General features: G+C 36.2%; 1 long non-coding RNA gene across 1 annotated transcript in view; it reads left to right on the top strand.

Annotated features, from left to right (window-relative positions):
- LOC117201201 (uncharacterized) overlaps window positions 1-6,265 on the top strand; it is a 147,125-nt gene extending 140,860 nt beyond the window's left edge. Inside the window, exon 5 of the long non-coding RNA XR_004483170.2 lies at window positions 5,192-6,265. This is a non-coding gene — a long non-coding RNA (uncharacterized LOC117201201). The remainder of the gene's footprint in view (window positions 1-5,191) is intronic.
- The last annotated feature ends 8,863 nt before the right edge of the window (window positions 6,266-15,128 follow it).

Below are 15,128 nucleotides of genomic sequence, written 5' to 3'. Positions count from 1 at the left end.
TGTCTCAAAAAGAGTGAATATAAGTAACTGTGTGAGCAAATATCCAGCCGGACCCTCTGTAACAGGAGCTGAGAACACAGTGTGGGGAGATAAAATTTTTATATTCAAAGGAGCACCTCACATATATTAGTATTAGCAGCTGGTGGAGAAACAGTACTGATAGATGCTGACGTTTAGACTTTTGTTTTAAGGGATTAAATTGGAAAGGGGGGTGCATTCAGATAAGAAGAGCCATTCCTGCTGGAGAGGTCATGATGGCCAGAAATCTGTTTCTGTTTTATCAATTCATGTTGAAAATTATTATTAGTGCTAATAGGTCCATAAAAACTGTTCAGAATATTTCAAGGAGGCCAAGTACAGCTGTTTGGCACACCATAGGTATTGATGATAAATACGTTTAGCAGTTACTGATATAAAACATCAGTACTGCATTGAGCTTAAGCAGCCCTCTTTCGTATGTCAAGACTATAAATCTTCATGGGAGTCATATTATGTAACATCAGCTGAAATCAAACACTAGCAATTTTTTTAAAGGTAATAAACTATTGGGTAAGTAGGTTGTTTTTATCGCCTTTTCAATCTCTCGTCCTAGAGCTTGAGTGATAATTTAAAATACAGAGAGACACTTTAGCAGAGTCTTTAAAATCAATTTGTAATTTCAGCACTGTATTATACAATTAATCCTAAAAGCACTACAACCTTTTGAATGACTTTGAAATATCCTTCATTTCAAAAAAAAAAAAAAAAAAACAAGAAAAGAAAGAGAAAAATAACCATGAAAAGAAATGAAAAACAAAGAAAGGAAAATAATGGTTTTATTTATTTACATAATTATGTATAGGATGATAAAATATTTCAATGCGTGTTACTATTCAGCTAACGTGAAGTATATGGATTTAATATATGGAAATTTTCCTAAGGTATGTCTGTAAAAATAACAATATGTTTTAAATATGTTAAGTGAATTTTGTCATTCAATAATTTAATCCTATTTATGAATTTGCAAAATTTGCTATAAACATTTGCTTCTTGCTTTTGATGTCCTTTACAGATGCTCTTCAGTTATCAGATAACTTCAGGAAGGGGTTTTGGCTCTGTTAGTTTTTTAGCAGGGATGGTATTTACTTCTTTTTCCCAAAGTACAGTGTGATATCTTTAGTACTTGTTAGTCATTTCTTTCTCTTGAGTAACATTAATGGCTGATGTTTATCTAACGATAAGTGCCCCATAAGAAAAATAAGTAAAACTATTTCACAAAAAAACTTGGGGGTCAGATATTCATTTGTGTCGATAATAGCATTATTAAATAAAATTTCTGAATGAATCATTGTCTTAGGAGCTACAAGAAATATAAATATGGACAACACTGAGCTTTATCTAGTAGATAGATATAACAGTTAAAGAACTGGCTAAGGACAACACTTACCTCCTGGGTGCTTATGGATGAAGAGTAATTTGTAAGATTAGGTAGGAAAAGCTTTCGTATCTTTTATTTGTCTGTGTATTTTAACATGACTCAAATAGAAATTTCCATGCGTGCCAGAATGTTTTTCAAAAGCTGTCATGTGATAAACGGCAAAAGAAAGGCACAAAGTTTATGAGAGCTCAGAGAATCCAGTGATCACATCTTGATGGTAGGAAGACTCAGAATCACTTCTTGGGCCAGACTCTGAGCTCCAGACTTCTATACCTTACCAACTTGTTATCTTTGACTGGATGTTGATTAAGAATTTCTAATTTGTGTCAGTCTTGGAGTTTTCTCCCATATATTCAGCTTCTCACACCAACATCTTCTGAGTTGCTCAAGTCCCAAACTTAAGGAGGTATCTTTTTTATTCTTCCTTTGCCTCCACTAGCATCACCCATCTGGTCCCTGACTAAGTCTCTACAGTTCTTGTCATCACTGCTACCACCCATCCATACCAACATCTTCTCTTTTCCAGAGCTCAATCATCCTGCTTAAGATCCTTTAATGGCTTTCCTTTTCTCTTAGAAAACCCTCGCGTGGGCTGTTTGCACAGATAGTCTCTTCCCATCCTTCACATTTCAGCTAAGATGTCATCTGATCAGAGAAGCTATTTCCCCAGTTACTCTCTCTCTCTCTCTCTCTCTCTCTCTCTCTCTCTCTCTCACACCCTCCTATGTTTCTATTGATAACATTGTCTGAAATCTGTACTTATCTAATTCATCTAGTCTCTGACACTAGAATATAAGGTTCTTTGAGGATGAAGAACTTGCCTGTCATTTTTACCATTGTATGCTTAGTGTCTTCCAAGTGCTGGGCATATGATAAGTGATCAATAAATAATTATTGAGTGAAAAATACTTATACATGTGTTGAGGGCCATGGTACTTGCTGGGGAAAGCCAGAATACAGATTATATCATGAATATATGAAAAGAGAGACTTAGGTGTGAGAAACAGAAAAATCCAATGTCCCTTGACTACAATTAAAGTTCATGAAGAGGAACAAGAAGAAGTGGAGCAGGAATAGTGAGTCCGGGAGAGCTTACTGAGTCTTAAATGCAAGGGAACATAGCTTGTACTTAACTTGTACATCAATAGGGAGATTGCAGTTCTCTTCAGTTCATGAAACATGTGAAGAGACAGTAGGTCATAATGACAAATCTTGCCATCTGAGGAGCCAGAGTGCCTGGGTTTCAATCCCAGCTCTGCTCCTTCATGGATGTGTGGCCTTGAAAAAGTTACTTCACCTCATTTTCTGCGCCTCATTTTCTTCATCTATAAAATGGGGAAAATAATTTTAATATCTCAAAATTTTATGAAGTTTAAATAAGTTAATACGTATAAAGTGCTTAAAATTATACCTTATTTTATTTAAAATTATCCATTCGTGTTTCACACTTAGCCACAAGCAAAAGTTCATGCATTTTGCCTATACTCTTATAAAATATCCAAACTTACAGAGTGGGATGGTAGGGGTATATTAACCTTGCCAGGTATGCTATCTTTCACTTTTAAGACTCTTTCAGGATAAAAATAGGTAAGCTTTGTTATTGCTGTTGTTCTTATTTTGATAAGTAACCAGTTTTCAGGGTTTCACCCTCATCCTTCCCACTGCTCCTCTAAGGGGGAGACCTGAGATGGGAGAGAGGGAAGGGAGGATGTTTGGGTAGAAGGGTCTTGAACTGGCCAGGACAACCAGGAGTCCTTGAGCTGAAGATACTCTTCAGAAATGTCCTGAATTTCACAGGCCTGCTTTGGTTGCCCCACCATCCTTGGTCATTGGCTAGGAGGAGCCTGTGGGAAGTGTGGCCTCCGTGCAAACATGGTGGTGGATCTGGATGCAGATCCAGCAGCAGAGGCTGTCTACACAGCAGGAGATATGCATCTGAATGGTACATATCTTCAAAGACTGCCACACAGGCTGAATACACATTCTGACTCTTTCCTCTCATCACTACAATCTAACTACCTCTCCTGAGTGGGGCAGAAGGTAGATAGGGCTTGAGAATGAGCATAAAACTGTTTGATGCCGGAATCTGAGAGGTGAGGGTGTGCACAGGGCTTTGCTTCCCTCTAAGCTGCGCCAAATTTTAGTGACTTGAGGTGGCAGAAAGGGTGGAGAAAAGATCTGAATCCTGATATCTTTAAACAGAACATGGCCCATGAGATAAGTGGAAGGATGATTCCTGCACTAGTAGGACCTGTGGGACCCCACTGCCTACAAAAGAAGAGCAGGGAATAGTGCACTAATTGGCTTAGATTTTTCCTACCCAAGAAACCAGGAGAGCACTAATTAGAGCCCCATGGAGAAGAGAGGCTCCCTGTTGGTGTTTTAGGATAGAACTGAAGGCAAGCACATCACCCAGCTGCTGACTGATGGAGTAGAGACAGCAGCACTTCCAATCAGCAGTGGGTTTGCTGTGTCTCAGAATTCTGTGACAGCTTACTCTTAGCTTCCCTGGTACAGACAGCTCTTAGAGAAGGCCATATATAGTGGTCCTGCAGCAAGGGACATATAGAAACTTCTGAATCCCTTCCTGCAATATGAAAGCCAAAGCAACTTGAAACATGACTCGGGGCTGCTCTCTGGCTAACCACACTGTGCAGCCATTTTAACTCTGCAGCAAGTTTCCAGACAGAAAAAGCAGTTTACCTAGAAGAACACTTAGGGGAGAGAGAAAGAATAAGCAGAACCTCTGGAAGAAAACCAGGAAGGCCTTTGATTTTTCCATAGTAACATTCAGTGCCAGAAAACAGGTAGACATAGATGGCAATTTTAATAGGAACAATAGAAAAATAAGGGAATCTGATGAGATTCAAATGCAGCATTAAAAAGACCTGGAATTAAAATTAGCAATTTGTTTTTAAATTCCGAATGTCAATAGATAAATTCAGGGATGATTGCTTTTAACTTTATCGCTTAAATATTGAGTTTTGCCATTGAAGCTTCTTTTCTTTTATCCTGATTTTTTTCATGTTTAAAAATATCTGTCTGCTGCCTTTTTACTTGAATAACTGCTTGGCTGGGTATTGCGTTCTTGCATCATACTTGTCCACATTGTGCAACTGTTTTCTGGCACTGCATATTTCTATGGAGAAATCTGTGGCCTGCTTGATTTTTCCATCCATGTAGGTTAATTTCTTTCTCTATCTGAATGCTTGAATCATTCTTTCTTAATCCTTGACATTCTATGGCTAAACTAGGACTGAGCAGTCTGTCTCAGACTTTTCTATGTGGTCCTCAAGGTGCAGATTCCCTTTTTTTTCATTTCAAGTTCATGTAATAACATCAAACATATCTTCTGGTTCATTTGCTGTGTTTTCTACTTCATCTTGTTCATCTTGATCTATCTTTCGTGTATATTATCTTCTCTTTAGTTTCTTTATGACCTTGGTCTTGCCCATCCTGCATTTATGTTGGTTATCTCAAGACTTTTATTTATGCCAGTTAACTTTTGAATCACATATATTTTGATCATTCTGCTTCTAATTTATTATTAATTCTGCAGTAAAGTTGTTTTGTTCTCACTTTGTTTTTTCAATTTTAAATACCCCTTTCTAGCCTATTCTGGGTATTAATATCTCAGTTTTGATATCTTATTAAATTTATTTCATGTTCTTACTGTATATTTTAAAGTATGAACATCTTAGTCAATTTGGACTACCATAACAAAAATACTATCATCTGGTGGCTTATAAATAATAAAAACTTTGTTTTTCACAGTTCTTGGAGGCTTGGAAGTCCAAAATCAAGGCCCCTGCAGATCTGGTATCTGGTGAGAGCCCGCTTCCTGGTTCATAGATGGTCATCTTCTTGCTATGTCCTCACATAGTAGAAGGGAACAAGAAAGATTTCAGAGGCCTCTTTTATAAGGACACTAATTCATGAGGCCTCTGCCCTCATGACCTAATCACTTCCTGAAGATCCTGCCTCCAAATACCATCACGTTGGGGATTAGGCTTCAACATACAGTTTTGGTAGGACACAAACATTCAGTCTATAGCAATAAAGAAGTGAAGAATAAGCTTCTGTTCACTGATTTATATTTTCCTCCAGATTGGGTTCTTTAACTTTGAATAGTTTCATGTTTTCTTTGTACTGAGGAGAAGTAGAAAAGGTTGCTGGAGGGAAACTGAAGAATAAACAAAAGGACTGATTTTCTCTGATTGGAATATACTTAATTTAAAAAATGGTGTGATATCCAAGACTATCCCCCATGGGAATAAAAAACATCGATTGGAAGAAGAGTCAGTGACATTGCTTATTTTCCAACAACCTTTTCCACTTCTCATCAGTAAAAGGAAGAAAAAAATAAGGAAACTCACTTTTTTTTAAAAAATAAATTTATTTGTTTTATTTATTTATGTTTGGCTGCGTTGGGTCTTCATTGCTACGCGTGGGCTTTTCTCTAGTTGCAGAGCGCAGGCTTTTCATTGCGGTGTGCAGGCTTCTTATTGCCGTGGCTGCTTCTGTTGCAGAGCACAGTCTCTAGGTGTGCAGGCTTCAGTAGTTGTGGCTCGCGGGCTCTAGAGTGCAGGCTCAGTAGTTGTGGTGCATGGGCTTAGTTGCTCCGCGGTGTGTGGGATCTTCCTGGACCAGGGCTCGAATCCATGTCCCCTGCATTCGCAGGTGGATTCTCAACCACTGTGCCACCAGACAAGCCCCTCACTTGGTTTTTTAAAGTCCATATTTAGGAGTATTAATAAAGAATCTCAGAATTTGTTGACTCATAACAAAGGTCTTGAGGATTAGAGTTTGATGTGTGTTTTATATCTCTCCTGTATTCTAGAATCTTCTGTTTCCTTATGTGATTAAACTTATTATTTATTCCATTTTCTTTGATTTATTACATCTGGAATTTTTTTACCCTATTTTCTTATTTTGTATTTTTGCAAACCACTTAAATATTTGAGGAGTGAAATTCTTCATTGTAATGTGAATCAGCTAAGAGAAAAAAATAATTAACTTCTATAAAGAGATTAATTTATTCATTTGTATATATGCACATATAACTTGATTACTGAATATTTAGAAAAATTCTAATAGCATCTTGCAAAAAATACTAGAATTATTAAATGACTTTGGTAAATAAAAATAAACACATACAGTGCAATAGGTTTCATCTATACTATCAACAATTAACTAAAATGAAATTATAAAAATACCATGCATATTATTGATAAAATCTTTAAAAGTCTTTTGAAATTAACTGGAAATCTATTAATAAAGGTGCAAAATATTTTAAAGTAATAACATTATAACTGAACAAGTGAAAGAACAGACTATGCTATTAGATGGAAGGCAATATCATAAACAATCATTACTTCCGTAATTAACATATACATTAAATGCAATTGAATTAGAATCCCAATGGCTATTTTGTTCAGAATTGGCTAAACTAATAAGGTTTTAGAGAAGATTAGGTATATGAGATAAGCTGAAAGTTACTTAAAAACTGATTGAGAACTTATTTTAAAGATATTAAAATATAACATGGAGCTACTCAGATCATACCAGTATGGTATTGGCATAAAATAAAGAAATATATAGATCAGTGGAACAAAGAGTGCCTGTGTAGATGTTATTATATAGAGAAACTTAAATTACGATAAATGCACTTTTTCAATTCAGTGGGAAATATATGGTTTGTATAATTAACAGTGTCAATACAACTGGTTCTCTATTTGGAAGAAAATAAAATAGAGAATCATCCTCATAACATGCACAAAAATAAATTCTTAATAGAATAAAATATTTATATAAAAATAAATGAGATATAAGACAATCTTTTTATTATCTAGTGGTTCAAAAGACTTTTTTAAGGTAATCTATGAAGAAAAAATTTTCATTTATCCTTTAAATTTGCAGAAGAAATATAATCTCAAAACATATTTTATAAATTAAAAGAAAACTCTTTCAAAGCATCTGATGGATAAAATCTTAATACCTAGATTTGCAAAAGCTTCTACAACTTGAAAATAAACAGACTCATAGCCCTATATTAAAATGGGAAAAAAATATGGAATTGAGTTATAAATAGATAGCTAACAAATACTATATAAAAATATGCTTGGTTTCAGAGAAATTTATTTTGAATTATTCTGATGAGTTTCTTGTGAGAACCATAATTCCTAACAATTGCCCGTAAAATATCTATGAACTAAGGTAAATGTTTTCTGTTAATACTTTGACACTGTGATGGAATAAATATCCACTGTTGGCATTGGATTTTTGTTTTTACAAATTTTCCACATTGATTAATTAGCTAAGCCACTATTAAGCATTTTAGGACCTAGCAAATGCATTTCTGATGATGCTCTTCATACCATGTCAAATAATCATATCTTGGGTAGCCAGTCTTTTGTGGTGAAGTCCCTTTTTCCATATTTCATTGTATTTTGTTTTCTTATGTATTTTTTTCCTTTTGAAATTTACTCACCTATACTATCTCTTCTCGTAGGTTTTACTTTGCCTTTTTATCCTAATTAATGATGTAATCTTAAAAAAATCATTCAAAAGCATATGGAAGAGGGAAAGATGCAGAATGAAGAGAACTTGTTCTCTGAGTCTGTTGTAGTGTGATTTGGCCTGAAGAAGTGCTCTCAGTGCCCTCACACTGCTAGTACATTGTCTGATGAGAGGCTCCTGTGACAGTCCTCTATTTGTGCCCCAGTAATCTTCCAGCAAACCCTTGATTTACTGACAAGAGAAAGGGGGACAGAACCTGTTTGAGAACGCAGATTTCTTAATATCAGCTCAGAAAATAATATTTTTTCTATACTAACAATTTCTAAATATATATATATATTTTTTTTTCTCTTAGCAACCCATTTCTATCACTATAATCTTTAAAAATCAGTAGGAATTTTGAAAAACCTCTTTTCATGGTAAATAAGAAATGGTTTTAAATAAATAAAATCTTTTATCAGTGTATTATTAAAGATTTTACTCTAGAGTATTTTTATTCAATCCTTAATAGTATTTATAATATAAAACATGTTTTCATTTAATGAATAAAATCAGTTAGACTTACTTTAAATAAATTATGTAAGAAAAATAAGGTTGCTTACCAATCAATTTGAAAATAACCTAACATTTCACATTTGGTTTGGGAACATTTAAAATAAAATTCAAGTACAGTTTACAGAATCAAAATAGAAAAAAATGCTTACATAAAAATGTTAGTTTTTTCTTTTTCTTTAACAAAATTAAGTCATTTACATAATCTTTATTTTTTTTTTTCCTAATTGAGGAGATAAAACATTTTAGGCTGTAATTCCATTTGAAAGCTTTTCTCCATAAATATGACATTACTGATATGGGTGTGCTTTATTTCTCAGAAGTGAGAAGCCAAATTGGAAATAATTGTCACAATTTTTTTAAACAGTAGATTTGTTTTATAACATGAAAGAGGCATCTTGATGTACAATATAAAATTGTTGATCATAGGGAACTAGTGAAGATCATCTTGAAGTGAATTTGCAGGGTCATTACCCAGGCTCTGTGGCAGAGACAGTGATGTCCACAGTTTTCCACTGACTCCCTTCCATTTCTTAGCCTCCTTGCAGGTAGGCAAGGCATATGACTACTTTTTGCCAATGAGCATTTTGTGAGGAGAAAATGGTACATGTTATTCTGGGCCAAGGCTGTGAAAGACACTTGTGTGATTCTCTAGTTTTTTTCTCTTCCCTTGCATGGTGACCAACAAGGTCAGATCTCCACATGATACAACTACAAGGTGGTGGTACCTACTTTGTCTCTGTCATCCTGGTCCTTGAGTGCCTGCTTTTAACAGAGAAGCTCTGTTTCCCCTGTGATATTGTGATTTATAAGAAATATATATTTGGTTTTTGTCCATGTTTCTGGCACAGAGATGCTAAAATCCATGGAATTTCCTGTAATAAGAGCAACAAAGCTGTCTTTTGTTACATTAATGAGATGATTTTTTGGACCTAAGGATGAGGGCTGGTTGCTATGAGAACCAATCAAGTGATTAGAAGTTTGGAACTTTTAGTCCCACTCCCTAACTTCTGGGGAGGGAGAGTGGCTGCAGGTCGAATTAATTGCCAGTGGCCAGTGATTTAATAAATATGTCTATGTAATGAAGTCTCCATAGAAACTCAGAAGGTTGGGGTTTGGAGAGCTTTCTAGGTTGATGAACATGTGGGGATTGGAGGAGAGTGACATGCTCTGTGCTTCTTCCCACATACCTTGCCCTATGTATCTCTTCATCTGGCTGTTGCTTTGTATCCTTTAATATCCTTTGTAATGAGTAATTAATCTAGTAGTAAACTGGTTTCCTGAGTTCTGTGAGCTGCTCTGGCAGATTAATTGAACCCACGGAGGAGGTCCTGGGAACCTCTGATCTATAGCTGGTTTGTCAGAAGCATGATTGGCGTCTGAAGTGTGTATGGGGGAGGTGGAGGCGGGGGGCAGTACATTCTTGTAGGACTGAGCCCCTAACCTGTGGAATCTGATGCTGTCTCCGGGTAGTGACAGAATTGAGTTGAATTGTAAGACACTCAACTAGTGTCTAAGAATTGCTTGGGGGTATAGGAAAACCTTCCATATTGGAATTGTTGTGGCTAGAACCCTTACCCGCTAAACCTCACCATCCGATGCTGGATGTATTCTGTGAATGAATGCAAAAATCACATTTATTTATGAGAACTTGGGATTATTGCCACAGCATAACCTATCTAATTTAAACAAATAGAAACTCTATTACTTTATAATTATATTTAAATAAAAGTCCAGTCTGGACTCAGAATAAATATATTATGACTAAGGGCAAAAATGATTTACAACATAACGGTCAAAACATCATAGTGCCTTTTGACACTTAGCTGAGAGGTTAAGATGTTGAGTGACTGAGGCTAAATATATTTGTTTCATCTTCATTCTCCCCATCCATACACAGTGTACCCAAGATTTCACATTCTAACTAACTAATTTATAAAATTGGAAACTAGGATAATATGATATTTACTACCTTCAATGACATGAATCTTTGGAAACACCATAATGCTTTCTATAAAGTGTTCGGAAGGCAGTTCCAAAAGCTGAATCCCAAAGGCATCTTTGAAATCAGCAGTGCCATTGGAATATGTGTATAGCATCTTAATAGTGTGGTGGGGAAAATATGCGTTAAGTAAATTCCAGTTGGTTTTATGACTTGTCATAACTAATGTCATATCCCATCACAAAAATATATAATGTCTACTTTGATGATATATAAAAACAATGTATTTGGTAGGAATCGCTTCAAACTAACTTAAAAAGAAAGGAATTTAGTAGAATTACATGACTGCTAAGCTGCGGGCAAAGCATGGATGTATTTGAACCTCAGAAACAGCTATAACAGAATATAATCTGGATGCTGACAAAACTTTCTCATCTTTACTTTTCTTTGGGCACTTATTTTCATCTCCTTTCTTACTATTGATTTGTTTTCTCCCGGTAGGAAACGAGCATTGGTAGTAAAAACTATGGATTTTGCAACTATCAGTCTTACATGATTATAGATAGACCAAGTCAACATTTTTTAAAAATCCCAGGAAAAGAGCTCATTGGCCCAGCTGGCGAAAGGGACCTGTACTCTCTCCTATCAGCTATAGATTTTCAAATTGGTTTTGCTTCTGTGTTTTGAGGCTCTTGTTTGCCCACTTATGTTTGAAAATGAAAGAAAAAGTAATTATTTCAGATAGCTCATGTGTGTTTTCTCTCTTTTGGGTAGGTGGGTGTGTTGCTAATGGACTCACCCATAAATGAGAGGTTGGTCTGGGAATTCTGGATACTCAGGTAGAATTGGCTGGCTGACTGGCTTCATGTTACGGTATTCAGTGGGAGAGCAGAATTGTTGACTGAGAGTCTCTTAAAAAAGGCAGAATTATCAAGGTTTTCTTGAGGCACCAACATCCCCACTTGGATCTCCTCAGGCTGATGTCTCAGTTATTCAATTGAGAAGACCACTAGTTTTTGTTTTTCAATAAAGCTACGTGGGTAGGAGTGGGTACAAAGAAGGCAACTGATATAACTGTTTCATAAATAGATCTTCATTTAAGCCCCATGGTTCAGCCTCTGTTCTTACACATTTTTTTTCAGTAATTCTTTCTCTTTTTTCTTTTTTTTTTAATTGTCAAGATGGAAGAATCTCTCCAAGATTCTTCTTGAAAGAATAGCTTCTACTTTCACTGCAAGTTCCTTATTCAAGTGGTCTGGGTTGAAGTTTCCTTCAATCTGTTTTGTCCTTCAACACAATTACATCTACTTTTCATTTTTTTAGACATGTGTTAATATCTTAACTCGTATCTACTGACCATGAATTTGATCTTCGGTTTATATTCAAAATATTTAAAACCCATATGGCATAGGGAAAATGAGACAAGGAACTGATAACCAGTACTTGTAGACCAGTACTTGTATGACAGTGGACTGAATGACAGCCTTGTTTTATTCCTTTTTGTTCTATGCTGTTACTTTTGTAAAGGAGTCTTGGGAGAGAGGAAGTATGCTAAAGGCATACCAATTTAGCTTTAGAATAATTTATACATTGTTTCTCAGTCACCTGCTTCATATTTGCATTGTGTGAGGCCAAAAAAGCAACTCAAAGTTAGAGATGGGATTCTAAAATGTAAGTTTCTGACTGTTTATCCTATTTTCCCATTAGTTCTTTCTAAACTTTAAAATTTTATAGATCTGATTTTATTTTATAAAAGCATACTATTAGACTAACATGGCTTTAATAAAATTAAAATTTAGACATGGCTTAAACTGAGGGAGGACATCGCATCATAAACTGTAAGCTGTGAAGCTCATTTTTTTCAGTAAGTATGCATTTTATGGGGAAATAAGTACATGTGTTTCCAATTCATTTATCTTTAAATCATTAAATTAGTCTTATTCAGAAGCTCTTAGATGCGTCACATATATTTCCCCTCTTTTATTCTGTCCCTCATGAGAGACAGCAATGTCTTCATACAAAGGGTTCACGTTCAGGAAGCAATTCCAAATATACACATTTGGGTTAAGACACAAATCCAATGAAAGTTATGTCTTTTCATCTCCATATTGTATTTTATCAAAATAGAATCAGTTTTTGCTTTATATTATAATGACTTTTCTTCTTTCAATTTATATTCTCAGTTGGTATAAGTTTATATTCTTAAAATATCAGGTACTCCAGGTCCCAAATCATGCAATTAATCGAAGAATGGAATTTTAATACATTCTTTTTTTTAAGAATAAATTAATACTGTATTGACTTGCTCATAGAAGACTATACAGTGATTATACTAACCACAGAAGTAAAGGAAAGGAATATTCCTTGGCACTCCATGTGCTACTGAAGTGGCAAAGAAATCAGTGCATTGACTATTTCTCTCAAAAATCCAGTTTTATTAAGTACCCTTAGGTTCTATGCCTTTACCTACTCTTTTACACTCATATTTTTCTTTATTCTAAGGATATTTTTGAGAACTTGCTTACCTCATTACACAGTATTTTTTTTTTTTTTTTTTTAGTACGCGGGCCTCTCACTGTTGTGGCCTCTCCCGTTGCGGAGCACAGGCTCCGGACGTGCAGGCTCAGCAGCTCACGGACCCAGCCGCTCCGCAGCATGTGGGATCTTCCCGGACCGGGGCATGAACGCGTGTCCCCTGCATCGGCAGGTGGACCCTTAACCACTGCGCCACCAGGGAAGCCCCAGTATCTTTTTAATGAAGATGTAGAAAGTTTTATTTTTTAATCTTTATGCTGTGGGTAGTTGGGTTTCTGAGAAGCATTTCTTTTTTTAACTTTATGGCAACTGAGTCATGGGATTCATTAGGTTCCCACTTTGAAATGACTGTTGACAAATCCACATCTAAATTTGTTGGTTATTCCTCAGTAGACATTTAATATACTATCCTAATTCTGGCTTCATCTTACTTATCTTTAGTGTATTTTCCCTTTGCTCACGTTTTCTCATTTACTTTTTTTTTTTTTTTAATTTTCATCCAATCTCTTCTTCTTTTTTTTTTAATTATTTTTTTGGCTGCATTGGGTCTTCGTTGCTGCACACGTGCTTTCTCTAGTTGCGGCCAGAGGGGGCTACTCTTTGTTGCGATGCGTGGGCTTCTCATTTCAGTGGCTTCTCTTGTTGCGGAGCACGGGCTCTAGGCGCACGGGCTTCAGTAGTTGTGGTTCGTGGGCTCCAGAGTGCAGGCTCAGTAGTTGTGGTGCATGGACTTAGCTGCTCTGCGGCGTGTGGGATCTTCCCAGGCCAGGGCTCGAACCTGTGTCCCCTGCATTGGCAGGTGGATTCTTAACCACTGTGCCACCAGGGAAGCCCCTCATTTACTTTTATTTATAGAATAATAATTAGCTAGGCTTTAGTATTTTCAAGTTGCGCATAATCCTTTCCAGGCAAAGTAGGTACTAAGGTGCTATTTTTATTGAAGCCCACTAGAACAATTTTTCTTGCTGCTTATCATTATAAAGATGAACTGCTTGGGAGTTAATTTTTAACTTATTATATTAGCAGCTGTACCTAGCGTTTTTCCTTGTGGAGAGAAACGTTTTTATTTCAGAAAAGACATTCTCTAGTCTGAATGGGTAGATGTCAGTCCCAGAAACAAGAAGAATGTTTTCATACACAAAACATCAGAATTCAGGGATTAATTAAACATGAGTTACAGAGAAGACTTACTTTGTAGAAGAGAGGAAGAGTGAGAAGGGAGTAGAAGAGGAAAGAAAAGAGAATAACCATAAAAGTGGTGGAAAGCTGCATGCCCTGTGATAAGACTTCACTGTGTGCCCCTCTAAAATCTTCAGTAATATCAAAAGGGATTGCTTTCTTGTGCACACTAACAGGGGGATGACTTTCATGTCAAGGTCTATGCAGTGGCAGACAAAACAGCTGGTGGGAATGAGCAAGGCAAAAAGCAGGTGGAGCGGGGGGCAGAAGTCCCCTAGCAATTAGCTGAAGTCTGGAAAAGGACTTAAAACTTCCAGAGATCAAAGAAAACTGACAAAGCGCTACCAGAGGAGGTCCCTGGCTTATATACCAGCCGCACTTGTTTATTCAACAATTAAATGCAGGGCTTCCCTGGTGGCGCAGTGGTTGAGAGTCCACCTGCCGGTGCAGGGGACACGGCTTCGTGCCCCGGTCTGGGAAGATCCCACATGCCGCGGAGCGTCTGGGCCCGTGAGCCATGGCCGCTGGGCCTGCGCGTCCAGAGACTGTGCTCCGCAACGAGAGAGGCCACAACAACAACAACAACAAAAACACAATTAAATGCAAATACTTTTGAAGTTTACTGTATAAGTATCTTAAAGTCCCTGAGATCAGGTTATGTTGTGGGTGGATCAATATAATACGTTTTGTTTTTAGTCATCTCTAGTTGTTCCAATTTATTTATTAGGTACGTTGAGTTTTAAAAACTTTTATTTTTGTCTTCCTCAAATTTCACAACCTTTCATTAAACACATGAAGTATACAGAGAGATGTTAACATCTGGGAATATGTAACCTGTTGTGGATTATTTTATCTACTTGTTATTAAGGAAATTTATACTATCTAATAAAAATGTAGATTCTTCGTTATTTTTCTTTAACAAATCAATAGATAACCATGATTTTTATAGGGGTTAAATAAATGAATTAAATCATATTTTACTTT

This window comes from Orcinus orca, chromosome 4, assembly GCF_937001465.1.
Source record: "Orcinus orca chromosome 4, mOrcOrc1.1, whole genome shotgun sequence".
Taxonomy (NCBI): Eukaryota; Metazoa; Chordata; class Mammalia; order Artiodactyla; family Delphinidae; genus Orcinus; species Orcinus orca.
The sequence above is the reverse complement of the archived record's forward strand: the minus strand, read 5'-3'. Positions and strand labels throughout refer to the sequence as shown.